Source organism: Halichoerus grypus, chromosome 10 (genome assembly GCF_964656455.1).
Source record: "Halichoerus grypus chromosome 10, mHalGry1.hap1.1, whole genome shotgun sequence".
In the NCBI taxonomy this organism is placed as follows: domain Eukaryota; kingdom Metazoa; phylum Chordata; class Mammalia; order Carnivora; family Phocidae; genus Halichoerus; species Halichoerus grypus.
Genome location: NC_135721.1, coordinates 66,813,754 through 66,833,046, shown reverse-complemented (window position 1 = coordinate 66,833,046; position 19,293 = coordinate 66,813,754).

Here is a 19,293-nt window from a genome sequence, read left to right as displayed (position 1 = left end):
AATAGGATTACATATTCTATATACAATGTGTTTTTTGACAAATACATTTAATTGTAAGTATCTTTTCACTCTGCAGCTTGCCTTTTTATCCTATTAATGAAATATTTAGATGAACAAAAGTACTTAATTCTCCTAAACTTTTCAGTTTATCATTTTTTTCCACATGGATAACACATTTTGTATCTTGTTTAAGAAATCTTTGCTACTTCAAATTCACAAAGATCTTATTTTATGCTAGCTTTTGAAAACTTTCTAATTTTTATATTTCAGATTTCATATCTGAAATCCAAGTGGAACTTATTTTTGTGTATGTTGTGAAGTAGGAGCTCAGATAGCTATTTTTCCTTTATGGATTTTTATTTGATCCAGGAACATATGTTGAAATATGTCCCTTAATTTCACTTTCTAAAAATAAATCAAGTGACTATATGGGACTGGGTCTGTTTCTATAATCTACTTTGTTCCCAGGGTCAGTATATCTAAACTTGTGCCAATCGTAAACTCCTCCAATTCCTGTGGCTTTATAATAGGTCTTGATATCTGACAGTGTACCTTATCTAGCTTTGTTACTATTTTCAAAATTGTCTTATCTTTGCTTGGCTCTTTGCATTTCCATAAATTTTAGAATGAATTTATCCATTTCCATGCAATAAAAAAGCTGCATAGATTTTTTTTTTGAGATTGTACTTTTCCATAGATCAATTGGTGAGATTTGGTATCTTTACAATATTGAGTCTTCCAATACATAAGTATAGTATAAGCTGGTTTATATAAGTGTTCTGTTTTGTTTTATTTTGTAGTTTTCTGAGTGGACGTCTCTCACAATGTCTCAATTTATGTAAAGGAGTTTGAATTTTTCTGCTATTTTAGTGGCATTATTCCAATATTACCATGCTACAAGAATAATTCTAAAAAACCACACCCTGACTTTAGCAAAACTAAATATAAATTATACTGAGATGTTTTAAAAATTCTCTAACCCATAGCCAGTAAGTCTTTTTACAGATCTTAAGGGAAAAACATCTAGTTTCTCACCATTATGTATGGTATTAGCTGTAGGTGTTTGTAGATATTCTTTATCAGGTTCAGAAAGGTCCCCTTTATTTCTAGTTTGCTGAGAGATTATCATGAATAGGTATCGGGTTTTGTCAAACTCATTTTCTGCACATATTGGTATGATAATTTCTTTTTAGTCTATTGATGTGAAGGTTATATTATGTGACTTTCAAATGTTGAAACAGCCTTGCATCACTGGGCTAAGTCCCACTTGGTTATGTTGTATAATTATCTTTATACGTTTTGGATTTGATTTACTAATTTCTGTTAAGGGTTTTGCATCTATGTTCATGAGAACTATTGGTTTTATAATGTTCCCTTCTTGTATTGTCTTGTCATTACCTGATTTTGATATTAGAAAAATGCTTGCTTCATACAATGAGTCTGCTTCCATTTTCTGGAAGATATTATAGAAAATTATAATTAACTTCAATTCCTTCCTTAAATGTGTTGTGGTATTCCACCATCGAAGCCATTCGGACATACTGCTTTCTTGTTTAGAGGGTTATTAATTATTGATTCAATTTCCTTAAATAAATATACATTTATTCAGATTATCTACTATTCCTTGTGTGGGTTTTGGTCATTTTGATATTTCAAGGAATTGGTCAATCTCATCTAAGTCATTGATTTTTAGTTTCCTCAGCATTTTTCTTTTGGGGAGGGCAGAAGTGGTGACTTCCATCGTCTGTACATATCAGAGTTAAAGCCAGATATTAGTCCCCTCTTTTGTTCAGATTGCATATTTAATATTGATTAATGATCAACATCATTAACTCTCTTCTGCTATCCCAATTTCACTGTGAGATCCATCTAGTGAATGTTTTATTTAAATAGTATGTACTTAAGTTCTAGAATTTCCGTTTGGTTCTTTTGTATATTTTCTGTTCCTCTGATGAGGTTTTACTACTTTTCATTTATTATGACCATATTTTTCTTTATCTAATTGAGTATCATTATACGATTGCTTTAAAATCCTTATCTGTTGGGATGCCTGGGTGGCTCAGTTGGTTAAGCATCTGCCTTTGGCTCAGGTCATGATCCCAGGGTCCTGAGATCAAGTCCCACATCAGGCTCCTAGCTTAGCAGGGAGCCTGCTTCTCCCTCTGCCGTCTACTCCCCCTGCTTGTGCTCTCTCTCTCTGACAAATAAATAAATAAAATCTTATTTAAAAAAATCCTTGTCTGTTAATTCCAATATCTGTATCATCTTGGGGTTGGTCTTCATTGATTGCCCTTCTCTTGTGAATAGACATGTTCTTCTGTTGGGAAATTTCAGATTGCATTCTGTACATACATTTTAGAAACTCTGAATTCTATTATGTTCTTCTGAAGAATATTTCTCTTTTTCTTTGGCTATTTTTGTGTGTTTTTCTGGTTTTGTTTTGTTTTTATACAACAGACACATAACTTGGATAAACTCTGCAAACTCTCTGAACCTGTGGTAGGAAGCAGCTCAAAACACATTATCTTTTTTTTTTTCCTCCAGTTTATCTGCTTGGGCTCTTCCCCCTGCATTTACAGTTTATGTCTTAGTCATTAGTTTGGGCAGAATTTGCAGCAACAATTGAGACTTCTTTTTCTCCCTATCATCTTTCTTGAATTTCATTGTCTCAGTTTCTAGTCACTGTGGTTTCCATAACCACAGAACTTCAATTCTTCAAGCCAGCACATTTTCTAATGGAATTCAACAGGCTGTCCTTAGAATAAAAGTTGTAAACAGAAGAAATTCACTCAGTGCCATTTCCTTCTTCAAAATGTCAACTTCCCTCCTTCCCACCAGTATCTGCCTGCTACTGGATACTCCCCTGTGCTTTCTAGTAGCTTTTTTATTTTTTTTATTTTTTGTCTACTGTTTTTAGTTGTCAGGGGAAGTTGGTTTGATACAAGGTAATTGGCCATACAAGAAGTAAAACTCCTAGAACACGATTGATTTTGAAATTTGATCTTGGCTAGAGTGTTGAATTTATAGAGCTGTGTGTATAGTGATTTATATCTTTGCTAAGTAAAGACAATCTTGACTCTATCATTTGGATGCTATACCTCTATTTCTTGGTTCCTCTGACTTAGTACTTAGTCTAGGATTTTCAGTATATGTTGAAACATAGTGTTAATAATGTACTTTTTTTCCCCTTAGAGGTAATATGTCTTGTGTTAATTATTTTTATCGTATCAGGCTTGTAGTTGATATGGTGCATGTGTCTGCACGCACACACATTTGGTAGGTAAATTTAAAAAATAAAGCAATTTGCTTAGTTTTGAATATTTTTTTCATCATGACTTGGTGTTTGAGGTATATTATCATTTTGGGAAAATTATTACATGATTTTCCTCCTTCACACAACTTTTGTGGCAAATTATATTACCAGAATTTTAAGACATCACATCATGCTTGCATTCTAGAGATAAAACATAAGGGAATGTGATAAATTTTAATACATTTTTGGAGTCAAATAGTGTGGAAGTAAACATATCTTTTTGTAAAGAAAAGTATTCAATAAGAAATATATTTGTCTCCATTTATACAGATAAGATTAAAAATAAATTTAAAACTAAAGAAAGATCTTAGAGTAGCTGATTAATCACCTGATGGGAGAGTCCTTGCTCTATATTAAAGTAAAAACAAAAACTACTTATTGGGTGTGTAATTCCTTCTATTCAATTTGTCAAAATACTTTCAATGTGTAGGTGTCAAAAAGCACTACGATGTAATCTTTATGTTTGAAAAGATAACGGATTCTTGGCACATGCTTTGTACACAAAAGATATCTTTAGCGTGTAAAATATCTTTTCTTCTGGTGGTAATTATTTTAGAATAAAGAAGTGACTGGTATTTTTCTAATTTAAACACACATTAAACATTCTTAATACCACTGAAAGTTAATATTTTACTTTGAAATTTTACATCTTTATCATAAATGAAATGAGCCTATGCTTTTCTATTCCCGTGCTATCCTCTTCTGGTTAGAAATCAGAATTTTAAATATGCTTTATAAATTAGGTGAATGTATTTTGACCTTTTCTATTGTGATGGTTAATTATATATGTCAACTTGGAGGGTATTTTTGGATGAGATTAACATATAAATTGGTGGATTTGGGGTAAAGCAGATTGATCCCCATGATGTGGATGGGCCTCAGCCAATCATTTGAAGATTTGAAAGACTGAATAGGCAAAAAAAAAAAAAAAAAGAACCCAAAACAAACAAACAACAACAACAACAAAAAAAAAACACCCCTTTTCAACCCCAAGGAGCAAAATGGAATTCTTCAGAAGATTGCTTTTGGACTTCATCTGCATCATCAGTTCTCCTGGTCTCCAGCTAGTAAGCCCACACTGCAGATTTTGGACTAGCTAACCTTCATAAGCCAGCCTCCTCCATGTGAGCTAATTCTTTATAATTGGTTCTGTTTTTTCTGTGAACCCTAAATAACTACACTTCTTTTCTGTAACAGTGTATAAAAGAAAGAGGCTATCTATTTTTAGAAACTTTGGAAAAATTTATCTGTAAAAATATGTGGGCCTAGAATATTTTATTGATGAATAAAGCAAAAGTTAGGATTCCATTATCATTCATTTGATCTCTTGGCTATTAGTCTATTTAAATTTTTAAATAGTCTTCATTTGGTAATTTCCTACAACTGCTTACTTCTGCTTAATTTTTCCATCACTTTTACTTATCTGGTGTTATTTATAACACTTTATTTTGATTTGGCAGAGGAGGTCTATTCAGTTAAATTTTTCTTTTTGTCCTGTTCTTTTTTTGCTTTCTTATTCATTCATCTGCTTGTTTGTTTATTCATTTGTTTATTTATTTATTTCCTAGTCTGTGTATCTCTAGTTTTATCCTGTGAGTTCATACTTTTTTGGGAATAACAGCTACATTGGCTGGGAATGCATTAGTCCCAGGAAAAATTATATTATCCAGACTCTGAATTAAACTTTCCAAGGTTAATTTAGGAAGTGAGTGTGGAGAATGTCTCTCAAGGTGGAGTTGCTCTTTTCTTGCAATATGAGTTCACCAACTCAACCCATTTTACTGCCCTCAACACATGAGCAACCAGGAGAATTTCTGCACTTCTGCTCCTGGCAGGCAATACTCACACCCAAGGGTTTCTTCTCTGAATTCCAAAAACCTAAATGACTGAGGGCAGAGGGGATGAGGGACAGAAAGGAGTGAAATAGCAGAGGCTGATTCCTTTACCCATCTCCTCTTAGTCGTCCTCCAGCGCAGCCAATTCCTGTTCTCCCCCAATTCCTGTCTCTCCTTTTTCACTTATTATTCTCTTTTTTGATCTTGTCAGTGATGGAACAGGCAGCAGTGGTACCCTCAGGCAGTTTGGGGAAGAGGGGAAAAAAAAAAAAAGGAACAACAATAATCTTCTTCTTCTCTCAGTCCAGCAATGGTGCCTCTGGCTTTCTAAGCCAGGACCAGAAAACTAGCATCTTTGCCTCTCTGGGAATTCTTCAAGGTTTTACTGTTCTGAGTTTAGTCCACTTCCCTTTTGCTTTCATGGCATCTCCAAGGTTAAACTCTGGGAAAGGAGCCAGATCCCTGCACTCGTTTGCCATCTTGTCAGGAGCCAGAAGTCAAAGATACTTTCTCCCTGAGTTCTTTTTTTTTTTTTTTTTTTTTAACTCAAATATCCCACTCTCCCACTGAGGCAGTTTAAAAGTTAAATCTGAAAAATAGAACAATTAGGATTAAAAACAAATGGAACTTTTTGAACAGGAACAGAGAATGTCTCCCTGCCTTGAGAGGAGCTGATAAATATGCCTAAGCTCAGAATTTGATTCTATATCTCCTACAACCTAATAAAATGGCAAAGTTGGCTCTATTTCATAGACCTACATAAATCTATTTGCAGGGGCATTTTTTCTGAGAGATTCTCTTAATCTCCCTGGTACTTAATCTCCTATGGTAATCACTAGAGAGCTCTTTCTTTCTTGGGGATTCTAAATGCTCTGAGTAATAGGATCCTAGGTTCCTTTTGGGCCAGTTACTGAGGTGAGATATGACTGCTATTTATTCCATAATGAAAAGTATTTATTTTAAGGTTTTCTCTGAATCTCTCATTTTCCCCCATTATTTGTTAATGAACCCATAGCAGGATAGACATAGCATTTTGTAGTGGATCTAGATACAGATTAAATCTGCTGACATCTTAAGCACTAGATGGTTTGCTCAGTAACAAGCCCTCCCAGTTCATCCAGGATAGGATGGTGTTTCTGGGATATACTACTTTCAATTTTAAAATCAGGTAAATCCCAGGCAAAGCAGGAAGAATTGGTCCCCACAAATGTTTTTAAGACTTAGTTTCCATATTAAGAAAAAATTCTGAAAATACTTACCTACCAATACTGAGATTTGGTAGAATCAACATAGATATTGGACAGAGAACTAACCTTCATGTCCTAACATTCTGTCTAATGGAATGTGGACAGTGTTAAACCATCCTTTACAGACATGTATATTCCCCTATGAGCCTTCCCCCACATTCTTTCTTCACTGGTTTCCTGACTAGAGGCTAAAGATCCACTGGCCGTACCGGAACAACAGAGCCCAAGTCACTGAGTCCTTTCCTAGATGGGAATCTAGCCACAAAGCATTCAACTGGACTGATGTGACATTAGTGAGAGATAGTCCTGTAGTTATATAAGTCACTAAAGTTTGAGATTGTTGTAACAATTAATTTAGCTTGATAGCATAGTTACCTATAACAACATTATGTATTGATTTAATTTTTTTTCTTCTCTCCCTCTTTACCAATATACCATTTGTTTATTTATTTATTGACATGGGCTATTTTATTTATTTATTTATTCATTTTGATGTAGTGTTCCATGATTCATTGTTTGCGTATAACACCCAGCCTGGTGATGGGTATTAAAGAGGGCACGTACTGAATGGAGCACTGGGTGTTATACCAATATACCATTTAGATAAGATGGTTAACAAAAATAAGAGCATTTTCTCAGGATTTTTGGCCGTGAAGAAATATGTTGCAGTTCTTAAAGAAATGCAGTGGCTTTTGAATGAAATCTCTAATTAGAAGTGTTGAAAAATTTAAATCAAATTAAAATTAGAAAGCTGGAAATTATGGTCTTGAGGAAGTGTATTTAATTTTCTTGCCAACTGTCATATATTTATTTTATTGCTTAGAGTCTTTCAGTTGCCCCAAACATTCATAGTATTCATATTCTGTTGTTATGTAGATGAGTTTGAAAACCCATTTGTCTATAAAACTTTGAGAGAGTACAGCCTTTTTCCTGCCATGATTTTCTTGTTCCATCGTCATGTTTCTACTGAACTCCGCCTATTGTATGTATAAAATGTATATAAGTACCATTTGTGTAAGTGATTCAATAGGTGACATATTTTCATCCATCATAACTAGTGATTACATTCTCTCTCACTAAAAACATAATATGTACTCAAAGACTAGAAGAAAAGAAAAATAAAATACACAGGGGGCTTCAAAGCAATAGATATCATTTAAAAACAGAGGGTCATCTAGGAGGAAGAAGAAATGATAAGTGACTTACAGATCATACCACAGCTCATATCTTCTGAAGAAAAGAATAGCTAGGGTAATTGCACAAATGCCAAATGAAAAGGATAACTAGATTCCACTGTTTTAGGTTTAAAGGTATCTTGGTGTATTTCTTGAATAATTCTAGATATAAGAAAAACAATGCAAAATATGTTATAAACAAGACACTGAAGTTCAAGCATCTTAGAAAATATATAAGTTTATTATAAGTTCATATGTTTATATAGATTTAGTCACAGCCTATGGGATTAAATGTCTTGTTACCAACAAGAAAAATATTGAGGGGAAGTGTGGATCTGTTTCTGCAACTTAACAATAGAATGGAAAAACTGTGAAAGTATTTCAAATGGAATTACTGCCTGTGTCTAGACTTCTAACCAAAACAACTCCTACATTGAGAAAAATATTTTTAAAAGGTTTTATTTAGTCCTTGATAAGAAATTCTTTCTATTTTTTTCTTAAAAAGTTTAAAGAAATACGTAAAAAGTACAGACCATAAAACCATAACAACGTGTTAGCAGCAGGTATTAGTTAATTTTGGTCTTGACACATGTCTGACCTTCAGGAATAATTTTATAAATACCTTCATTAGAGCCAAAGAATGTCTATAGTAGTCATTCTAGCTATTCATCTGCGGTCAATTCAGAAGGGAAAATGAAAAAATGCCATGACACCATTGAGTAGCTTGAAAGATGAAAATGGGTATGAAAAGAAAGCTAAAAATATAAAAAATTAACTTTTCAATACAGTGTAACTATGTTATTCACTAACTTTCTAGGACCAGAAGAGACTATATGAAATCCTTATTTCAAGTTAAAATTGATTATTTAACAAAGTAATGAACAAACAAACCTGCTGCATCGCATTATGGGAAACGTACATACAATATCATAACCAGAAGAGACTTTAAGGATCACCTTCTCTAGCTAAGTCATTCAACAGATGAAATAGGACCTGAAAGAGTAAGCAATTTACACCACATTCCATATCCACTAATTTAGCAAAAGTTGGATCAAAATCCAATTCTCTTCACTCTCAACCTCTCCCTGTTATCTCTGGCCAATGGTCTTTTGATTACATAATAATCATCCAGATTTTTAATATTAATTTTAACAATAACTTAATTTTCATTCCTCAAAGAACAAAATAATTGAATCATTTTGCATGAGCATGCAAGAGATTGAGTTTGCTCCCATCAAACTGATGATATCCTTCCTTGCCACATAGTAAAAGTATATAAATTCCAGAGTATTTTGCTCCCTCAAAAGCATTTACTACATTGTAAATTCTGTGACTCCAAAGGTATTCATAACACACACACACACATACATACGCACTAACACATATTTTAGTTTTTACTTACACAGCTATCATGTGATGAACCTGTAAGTCAAGAGGGAAAAGTCATGTGGGAATTAGTAAGCTACTATTTCTCAATTTCAAACCCATTGATCTGCATTCCAATTTGATGCTAGTGTTAAGACAGCAAACCAGTGTCTCCTTTACCAGGTGGTTTCATTTTAAATTCTGTCAGTAGGAAGCCCTATAAAGAGACTGGGTAACTGGAGGATTAAAGTTAAAGAACTTGTTCTTTTTTGTTAGTTTCCAATTCTTACTTGCATCACTGCTTCAGTGGTTCTTCCTTCTGGCAGAGACCCGTGGTTCCAGTTGCAGCAATTAATTTCCAGCTTTTCTCTGGTTCCTAGTACCAGCTGCACCACATCCATAGGGACAGGAACATCATAAGACTTATACCCTCTCCTCAGAGGTCTAATCCTAGCTCTAGTTGGTTCATTCTCTTAGTTCCTGAAGCACCAGCACCAGCAGGGAAATACCTCCTCTCAGAGTTGGGTCTTCAGAACCCCTCCTCCAAGCTTCTAACAACCCACTGCTTTTCTTTGCTTACCCCATCCTAGGGATGAGGTTGTTGCTTTCTGTACTTATAATTTCTGTAGAAAGTCAGAGTTTTCATTTTTAGCTTTCAATACCTGGCTAAATAAATATTTATATTAATAATTTTTCTGCTGCAATAGCTGCTGTGCTTTCTATTTTCTTGACTGAACCTTAACAGACAGGAATAAAAATTTGGCAATGATAGAGTACCTATCATGTATGCATCAGGCCTCACTGATACATTTCTTATTTTTCAAAATTTTCTTCAATATACGTAGTAACTTCACTATTCCTTTTTTAAACATTTTATTTTTTTATCATGATAAATGTGTTCTTTAATCCCCATCCACTATTTCATGCACCCCCCACCCTTCTGTTAACTATCAGTTTGTTTTCTATAGTTAAGAGTCTGTTTCTTGGTTTGTTTCTCTCTCTCTTTTTTTTTTTCTTTGCTTGTTTGCTTTCTTAAATTCCACATATGAGTGATATCATATGGTATTTGTCTTCTGTGACTGATTTATTTTGTTTAGCATTATCCATGTTGTTGCAAATGGCAAGATTTCATTCTTTTTTATGGCTAAATAACATTCTCTCTCTCTCTCTCTAGAACTCAAAGAACAAAATAATTGAATCATTTTGTATGAGCATGCAAGAGATTGAGTTTGCTCCCATCAAACTGATGATATCCTTCCTTGCCACATAGTAAAAGTATATAAATCTCTCTCTCTCTAGAGGGAGAGAGCGAATATTATTTAGCCATAAAAAAGAATGACATCTTCTGTATTCATTTATCTATTGATAGACATGGGTTGCTTCCAATAGTTTGGCTATTGTAAATAATGCTGCAGTAAACATAGGGATGCATGTATTCTTTGAATTAGTGTTTTTGAGGAGCCTCACACTGTTTTCCACAGTGGCTGTACTAGTTTGTATTCCCATTAACAGTGCAAAAAGTTTCCCTTTTTTTCTACATCCTCACCAACATTTATTGTTTCTTGTGTTGTTGATTTTAGCCATCCTGACAGGTATGAGGTGATATCTCATTGTGGTTTTGATTTGCATTCCCTAATGATGAGTGATGTTGAGCCTCCTTTCATGTGTCTGTTAGCCAACTGTATGTCTTCTTTGGAGAAATATCTGTTCATGTCTTCTGTTTTTAAAATTAGATTATATGGTTTTTTTGGTGTTGAGTTGTATAAGTTCTTTATACATTTTGGATACTTACCCTTTGTCAGATATATCACTTGCAAATATCTTCTCCCATTCCATAGGTTGCCTTTTAGTTTTGTTGATTGTTTCCTTCGTTGTGCAGAAGCTTTTTATTTTGGTGTAGTCCCAATAGTTTTTGTTTTTATTTCCCTTGCCTAAGGAGACATAGCTAGAAAAATGTTGCCATAGCATTTTCTTTTTTTTAAACAGCTTTATGAGGTATAATGGATATAAGAAAAACTGCGCATATTTAAAGTATACAATTTGATGAGTTTACATATATGTGTACACCCATGACAGCAGCACCAGTACCAAGGTAACAGACATACCTATCACCTCCAAAGGTTTTCTTGTGCCCATTTGGTGTTTTGTTTAGTTGTGTGTGTGTGTGTGTATCTGTTAAGAATACATTACATGAGATCTACCCTCAACAAACTTCTAAGTGCACAAAACCATACTGGAACTATGGGTACTACATTGAACAGCAGGTACCGTCCATATATAATGGAATACTATTCAGCCTTTAAAAAGAAGGAAATCCTGCCATTTGTGACAACACGGATGAATCTGGAGGACTTTATGCTAAGTTAAATAAGTCAGTCACAGAAGGATAAGCACTGTATAATTCCACTTACATGATGAACCTAAAATAACCAAAATCATAAACACGGAAAACAGAATGGTTTTGCTAGGGGCTAGGGTAGTGGGAAATGCAAGTTTTCAGAGTATAAAGGCTGCTATGTAAGATGAATAACTACTAATTCCCTTCTAATGGAGAATGAGTTTTAGGATTACAGATCTTGCTGTAATCATAAACAAATGGTTGGAAGATACTGGAATGGGAAGATAACAGGAAAGGCTTAAATCTTTCACTATCTGCTAAAAATCTTGAAACCTTTGAAATATTACTTGAGAAATGATAATAATGATAGGTAACCGTTAATGAATATTTACTCTGATGTACTCCCTCTTCTAGATGCCTAACACATAATTATTATTAGTTAATGACACATATTGACTCATTTAAACCTCAAAACATCCCTATGAGATATTACTGTTATTATCCCTACATTGAAGATGAGAAAACTAATGCACAGAGATTCAAACCAGGTAGTCTGGTTTTGTGTGTGTTCTTAATCACCAGTATGTTTTGCCTTGGGTAGTAAAAGCGTAACAAATACATATGAGGATAAGCTTGTCAATGACACAAACATGAAGGGTAGATTCCCACAACTTTTTTTCTTTACCATAAATAGCTTCCCATTATTTTTCTTATTCAGTTTTTTTTCTTCCATCCCTACTAGTCTAATATTCTTAAATCTATCCTTCTCTATATACTAATGATCCTGGAGTTATTCCAAATTTTAAGTTGTTATTTAAGAACCTTAAAAATTAGGTCCAATTTTCCAAATTCATCTCCACTGCTTTACAACAGGGATTATGCAAGACTTTCTTCAAATATAACCCGTGTAAGCCTGCCCTTTTGGCATTGTTCTTTTTGTTTGAAATGCCTTTCCCATGACCATTATATCCTGATATAATAGTCAATTATAATTATCCTGATTAAGAAGTTATACCTGATTGAACAGTCCATACTGATTCAATTCAACTTTTGAATTCTTAAAGCATTTATTGTCTTTATTGTAGAAATTTATTGTAAGCTATCTTGTATTTTTACCTTTCTCTTTACATAGGTTTCATGTTATTTTTAACTAGATTTTTTAACTCTATGAGGCCAGAGATCGTGTCATAGATTTATTTGCATCCTGGTAATTTGTGGAGTGATTTGCACACCATAATGGCCAAATAAACATCAATCATACTAAACATCTTAACCCTTCTACTCTCTTGGAGTAGGAGTCCAAACTTGAAGAAAGAAACAATGCTAGAAATGAAAAATATACAGGGCGCCTGGGTGGCTCAGTTGGTTAAGCGACTGCCTTCGGCTCAGGTCATGATCCTGGAGTCCCCGGATCGAGTCCCGCATCGGGCTCCCTGCTCGGTGGGGAGTCTGCTTCTCCCTCTGGCCCTCCCCTCTCATGTGCTCGCTCGCTCTCATTCTCTCTCTCAAATAAATAAATAAAATCTTAAAAAAGAAAAATATAGAGATAATTCATCATATACATCTCTAAGTATATTAAAAATCAAATAAATAAATAAAATCTATCAGCTTGCTCCTGAGAGAAAAAAATACACTATTTTTTTTAAGTTTAAAAATCCAGAAGATTGGGGAGGGGGAAAGATGGCGGAGGAGTAGGGGACCCTATTTCAACTGGTCCCGGAATTGAGCTGGATATCTACCAGACCACTCTGAGCACCCACCAAACCAGCCTGAGACGTAAGAAGATCTGGATCTCTACAAACAGAATATCGCAGGTGGTTGGTTTTGAGGTAGGAAGCAGAGAGCCGTGATTCTGCGGGCAGATATCGGAGGATAAACGGCGGCGGGAGGGTGCCTGGACGTGGGGATCCTACACCGCCGGTGAGTGACAGCCTCACGCACTGCAGATGGGGCACAGACTCGCAGACCGGTAGTGTCGGGAAAGGACTTTAGGGCAGCCCCGGGGGTGGAAAACCAGACCAGCGGGGTCGCGCGCACACGAACTGCAGCCCCCCCGGACAGAAACCGGAGCGACGGTCGCGCACACACTATCTGCAGCCTCCGAGACAGAAACCCGGTGCGCCGGGGTCGTGCCAGTGAACTGCAACCCCCGGGGTGGAAACCCCCACGGCGGAGTCGCACGCCCGGGTGAACTGGGAGCAGCTGGTGGTTTTAGAAGCACAAAGGGCAGAGACGTGCCCCCACCTGGAGGCAGGACTGGGAGCGCTGCGGAGGGGCGCACAACCCAGGACGCTGCAGTTTATAGCAGCACAGGCAGAAACGGAGACAGTGTGGCCTGGAGAGCTCACTGAAGAACAGACTGAGGTCTCTCTGCTCTGAGGCAGAGGGTTGGAAACGGTCTCTTCTGCTCTGACTAGTGGAAGAGACGCGGAAAGCCGCCAGGGAAAGGCGCCAGAGAACAAAAGCCCCAAAGACTGATTCCCACTGAGCCCATCCCCCACCACAGAGGTGCAGGGCAACTCCGCCCAAACAGGGTTGCCTGAGTAACAGCGCGGCAGGCCCCTCCCGCAGAAGACAGGCTGGGAAAACAAGAGGCCAGCAACCCTAAGGTCCCAAGAAAACAGGGGCATCTTGCTTGGGTTCTGGTCAATAATTTGGACTCTATACATTCCCTCAAATACCCATCAACAGAATGACTAGGAGGAGGAGCCCCAAAACAGAAAAGACTCAGAGATTATGACTTACGCTGCAGATTTACAAATGGATGCAGATATAACCAAGATGTCGGAGATGGAATTCAGGCTAGCAATTGTGAAGACAATGGCTAGAATGGAGAAATCAATTAATGGCAACATAGAGTCTCTAAGGGCAGAAATAAAAGGTGAATTGGCAGAACTTAAAAATGCTATCAATGAGATCTAATCCAATCTAGATAATCTAACAGCTAGGGTAACTGAGACAGAAGAGAGAATAAGCGATCTGGAAGACAGTATAATAGATAAAAAGGGAAAAGAGGAGGCCAGGCAAAAACAACTCAGAATCCATGAAAATAGAATCAGAGAAATAAGTGACACCATGAGGCGTTCCAATGTCAGAATAATTGGAATCCCGGAGGGAGTAGAGAGAGAGAGAGGGCTAGAAGATGTATTTGAGCAAATCGTAGCTGAGAACTTCCCTAATCTGGGGAATGAAACAAACATTCGAGTCCTAGAGGCAGAGAGGACCCCTCCTAAGATCAAGGAAAACAGGCCAACACCCCGGCATGTAATAGTAAAACTTGCAAATCTTAGAACCAAGGAAACCATCTTAAGGGCAGTTAGGGGGAAGAGATTCCTTACGTACAGAGGGAGGAACATCAGAATAACGTCAGACCTATCCACAGAGACCTAGCAAGCCAGAAAGGCCTGGCAAGACATATTCAGGGTACTAAATGAGAAGAACATGCAGCCAAGAATACTTTATCCGGCAAGGCTTTCATGTAGAATGGATGGAGAGATGCAGAGCTTCCACGACCAGCAGAAGTTGAAAGAATATGTGACCACTAAGCCGGCCCTGCAAGAAATATTAAGGGGAGTTCTATAAAAGGAGAAAGACCCCAAGAGTGATCTACAACAGAAATTTACAGGGACAATCTATAAAAACAACGTCTTCACAGGCAACATGATGACAATTAATTCATATCTTTCAATAATCACTCTCAACGTGAATGGCCTAAATGCTCCCATAAAACGGCACAGGGTTGCAGATTGGATAAAAAGACGGGACCCATCCATATGCTGTCTACAAGAGACTCATTTTGAACCTAAAGATACATCCAGACTGAAAGTGAAGGGATGGAGATCTATCTTCCATGCCAGCGGACCTCAAAAGAAAGCTGCGGTAGCAATTCTTATATCAGACAAATTAGATTTTAAACTAAAGTCTGTAATAAGAGACACAGAAGGACAGGATATCATTCTTAAAGGGTCTATCCAACAAGAAGATCTAACAATTGTAAATATCTATGCCCCCAACATGGGAGCAGCCATCTACATAAGCCAACTGTTAACCAAAATAAAGAGTCATATTGATAACAATACGTTAATTGTAGGAGACCTCAATACTCCACTGTCAGCAATGGACAGATCATCTAAGCAGAAAATCAACAAGGAAACAAGAGCTTTGAATGATACATTGGACCAGATGGACCTCATAGATATTTACAGAACATTCCACCCTAAAACAGAATACACATTCTTCTCGAGCGCACATGGAACTTTCTCCAGAATAGACCATATACTGGGTCACAAATCAGGTCTCAACCGATACCAAAAGATTGAGATTATTCCCTGCATATTCTCAGACCACAATGCTCTAAAACTGGAACTCAATCACAAGAAAAAAATTGGAAGAAATTCAAACACTTGGAAGGTAAAGACCACTCTGCTCAAGAATGTTTGGGTCAACCAAGAAATCAAAGAAGAACTTAAACAATTCATGGAAATCAATGAGAACGAAAACACATCAGTCCAAAACCTATGGGATACTGCAAAGGCGGTCCTAAGGGGGAAATACATAGCCATCCAAGCCTCACTCAAAAAAAGAAAAATCCCGAGTTCACCAACTAACTCTACACCTTAAAGAACTAGAGAAAAAGCAACAAACGACGCCTAAGCCATGCATTAGAAGAGAAATAATTAAAATTAGAGCAGAAATCAATGAATTAGAAACCAGAAACACAGTAGATCAGATCAACGAAACTAGAAGTTGGTTCTTTGAAAGAATTAATAAGATCGATAAACCACTGGCCAGACTTATCCAAAAGAAGAGAGAAAGGACCCAAATTAATAAAATTATGAATGAAAGGGGAGAGATCATGACTAACACCAAGGAAATAGAAACAATTATTAGAAATTATTATCAACAACTATATGCCAATAAACTGAGCAATCTGGATGAAATGGAGGCCTGCCTGGAAACCTATAAGCTGCCAAGACTGAAACAGGAAGAAATTGACAACCTGAATAGGCCAATAACCAGTAACGAGATTGAAGCAGTGATCAAAAACCTCCCAGAAAACAAGAGTCCAGGGCCTGATGGATTCCCTGGGGAATTCTACCAAACATTCAAAGAAGAAATAATACCTATTCTACTGAAGTTGTTTCAAAAAATAGAAACAGAAGGAAAACTTCCAAACGCATTTTATGAGGCCAGCATTACCTTAATCCCCAAACCAGGCAAACACCCCATCAAAAAGGAGAATTTCAGACTGATATCCCTGATGAATATGGATTCCAAAATCCTCAACAAAATCCTAGCTCATAGGATCCAAGAATACATTAAGAGGATCATCCACCACGACCAAGTGGGATTTATCCCCGGGATGCAAGGGTGGTTCAACATTCGCAAATCAATCAATGTGATAGAAGACATTAATAAGAGGAGGGAGAAGAACCATATGGTCCTCTCAATTAATGCAAAAAAAGCATTTGACAAAATACAACATCCTTTCCTGATTAAAACTCTCCAGAGTATAGGGATAGAGGGAACATTCCTCAAGCTCATAAAATTGATCTATGAAAAACCCACAGTGAATATCATCCTCAATGGGGAAAAGCTGAGAGCCTTTCCCTTAAGATCAGGAACACGTCAAGGGTGCCCACTCTCGCCACTATTGTTCAACATAGTACTAGAAGTCCTAGCAACAGCAATCAGACAACAAAAAGAAATAAAAGGCATTCAAATTGGCAAAGAAAAAGTCAAACTCTCTCTTTTCGCAGACGACATGATGCTTTATGTGGAAAACCCAAAAGACTCCACCCCCAAATTACTAGAACTCATCCAGCAATTCAGTAATGTGGCAGGATACAAAATCAATGCACAGAAATCAGTTGCTTTCTTATACACTAACAATGCAACTGTAGAAAGAGAAATTAAAGAAACGATTCCATTTACAATAGCACCAAAAACCATAAGATACCTCGGAATAAACCTAACCAAAGACGTAAAGGATCTATACTCTAGGAACTACAAAACACTCATGAAAGAAATTAAAGAAGACACAAAAAGATGGAAAAATATTCCATGCTCATGGATCGGAAGAATAAACATTGTTAAAATGTCTATGCTACCCAGAGCAATCTATACCTTCAATGCCATCCTGATCAAAATTCCAATGACATTTTTCAAAGTGCTGGAACAAACAATCTTAAAATTTGTACGGAATCAGAAAAGACCCCGAATCGCCAAAGAGATGTTGAAAAAGAAAAACAAAGTTGGGGGCATCACGTTGCCTGATTTCAAGCTATATTACAAATCAGTGATCACCAAGACAGCATGGTACTGGCACAAAAACAGACATACAGACCAATGGAACAGAATAGAGAACCCAGATATGGACCCTCAACTCTATGGTCAAATAATCTTTGACAAAGCAGGAAAAAACATGCAATGGAAAAAAGACAGTCTCTTCAATAAATGGTGCTGGGAAAATTGGACAGCCACATGCAGAAGAATGAAACTCGACCATTCTCTAACACCATTCACAAAGATAAACTCAAAGTGGATGAAAGACCTCAATGTGAGACAGGAATCCATCAAAATCCTTGAGGAGAACATAGGCAGTAACCTCTTTGACATCGGCCACAGCAACTTCTTTCAAGATACATCTCCAAAAGCTAGTGAAACAAAAGCAAAAATGAACTTTTGGGATTTCATCAAGATAAAAAGCTTCTGCACAGCAAAGGAAACAGTCAACAGAACAAAGAGGTAACCCACAGAATGGGTGAAGATATTTGCAAATGACACTACAGATAAAGGACAGGTATCCAAAATCTATAAAGAACTTCTCAAACTCAACACCCAAAAACAAATAATCAAGTCAAAAAGTGGGCAGAAGAGATGAACAGACACTTCTCTGAAGAAGACATACAAATGGCTAACAGACACATGAAAAAATGTTCATCATCATTAGCCATCAGGGAAATCCAAATCAAAATCACACTGAGATACCACCTTACACCACTTAGAATGGCAAAAATGGACAGGGAAAGAAACAACCAATGTTGGAGAGGTTGTGGAGAAATGGGAACCCTCTTACACTGTTGGTGGGAATGCAAGTTGGTACAGCCACTTTGGAAAACAGTGTGGAGGTTCCTCAAAAATTTAAAAATAGAGCTACCCTATGACCCAGCAATTGCACTACTGGGTATTTACCCCAAAGACACAGATGTAGTGAAAAGAAGGGCCATATGCACCCCGATGGTCATAGCAGCAATGTCCGCAATAGCCAAACTGTGGAAAGAGCTGAGATGCCCTTCAACAGATGAATGGATAAAGAAGATGTGGTCCATATATACAATGGAATATTACTCAGCCATCAGAAAAGATGAATACCCAACTTTTACATCAACATGGATGGGACTGGAGGAGATTATGCTAAGTGAAATAAGTCAAGCAGAGAAAGTCAATTATCATATGGTTTCACTTATTTGTGGAACATAAGGAATAACATGGAGGACATTAGGAGAAGGAAGGGAAAAATGGGCGGGGGGAATTGGAGGGAGAGATGAACCATGAGAGACTATGGACCTGAGAAAAAAACAAGGTTTTAGAGGGGAGGGGGGAGGGGGAATTGGTTGGCCCGGTGGTGGGTATTAAGGAGGGCACATACTGCATGGAGCACTGGGTGTTATATGAAAACAATGGATCGTGGATCACTACATCAAAAACTAATAATGTATTGTATGGTGACTAACATAACATAATAAAATTAAAAACTACAAAAAAATTTAAAAAAAAATCCAGAAGATTGGAAGATCATTTTATTCTCACAAGAGAGTTAATGGATGATCAGATTAAGAGCTCCTAAAGCATACCATATGGGACCATGTCTTAAGAAATATAGTATAGCCAGAGCACTTGGGTGGCTCAGTCAGTTGAGCATCCGACTCTTGAATTTGGCTCAGGTTATAATCTTGGGTCATGGGATCGAGCCACATGTTGGGTCTATACTCCGTGGGGAGTCTGCTTTAGATTCTCT